At 42.6% G+C, this 1,077-nt stretch overlaps 1 protein-coding gene across 1 annotated transcript in view; it reads right to left on the bottom strand.

Annotated features, from left to right (window-relative positions):
* LOC103212531 (zinc finger protein 75D) overlaps nt 1-1,077 on the bottom strand; it is a 16,148-nt gene that overhangs the window by 13,117 nt on the left and 1,954 nt on the right. The gene's annotated exons all lie outside the window — the stretch shown is intronic.

Raw genomic sequence — 1,077 nt, 5'->3', positions numbered from 1 at the left:
AGGTTTATATATGGAAGGAAATTTTCTTTGTTGACTACCAGAGGTGGGAGGGGAGGGGAAGGAACATTGTTAGATAGGTGGAGACAAGTATTGATTTGGGTGAAGAGAAGGGCAATGTACCAAATGTGAGTAATCAACATGGTGGCACTGAGGAAGAGGAAGACATAGAAAGGTACATGGGAGGTACAGACAACAAAGATGAACGCTTTTGCACATACAATACTGCGTTGTCAGTGAAGGCAAACATGGATATAAGGGTGGATAGATTGGTGGACAGGTTGAACCATTAGGTATGTCTATGCAGGGGGGAGTGTGCCCAAGACCATGTATAAGGATGGCAGACATGTTTCTACACGTGTATTGGTATGTTCTGTAAGAAATCTCAGGTATATAGTAGAGCTGACAAGGGACAAGGTTGTAGTCACTTCTTGTCCACAGCCAACTACCCAGAGGGAGCGAATAATTGGATCTGTGGGCTCGGGACCATAGTCTCAGGGGACATCAAGATCAACCGACATAACATACTATACAAAACATTGTTCCACCTCCTACTTTGGTGAGTAATGACTGGGACCTTAAAAGCTTGCAAGCAGCCATCTAGATGCAATGATGGGTCTCTCCTTGTCTAGAGCAAAGAAAAATGAAGAAAACCCAAGATTGGAAACAATTAGTCCAAGTGACTGGTACACCACTGATGGAGACCAAGAAAGAAATCATCAAAGGACATGATTGCAAGGCACATGTCCAACAGTGACAAGAGGAGACAAGGCCTCTCCAACAGCGACAGGAGATGGCAAGGCCTCTCCAACAGCAACGAGAGAAGGCAAGGCCTCTCTCATGGTTAAATGCTCACCTGGCAAAACATCAAGTATTAAAAGTACATGTTATTCCAATAGCCCATATTTTTATCTTACTGGGATGTTTCATACTTTGGGTCATTGTGTCCTAATAAACATTTATTGTTTTACACTCCTTATTCCTGAGGAGGCTTTTGTGATTGTTTTAATGACCACCTGTTGTCCTTGAGCATGTAGAGGAGTAAAACTTTAACTTTGTAGAGAATAAGCTAATTGTACG

The sequence above is a fragment of the Orycteropus afer genome, unplaced genomic scaffold, assembly GCF_000298275.1.
Source record: "Orycteropus afer afer isolate SDZICR_OR568_19922 unplaced genomic scaffold, OryAfe1.0 scaffold00993, whole genome shotgun sequence".
In the NCBI taxonomy this organism is placed as follows: Eukaryota; Metazoa; Chordata; class Mammalia; order Tubulidentata; family Orycteropodidae; genus Orycteropus; species Orycteropus afer.
Note: the sequence above shows the minus strand (reverse complement) of the source record. Positions and strands in the feature narration are given on the sequence as shown.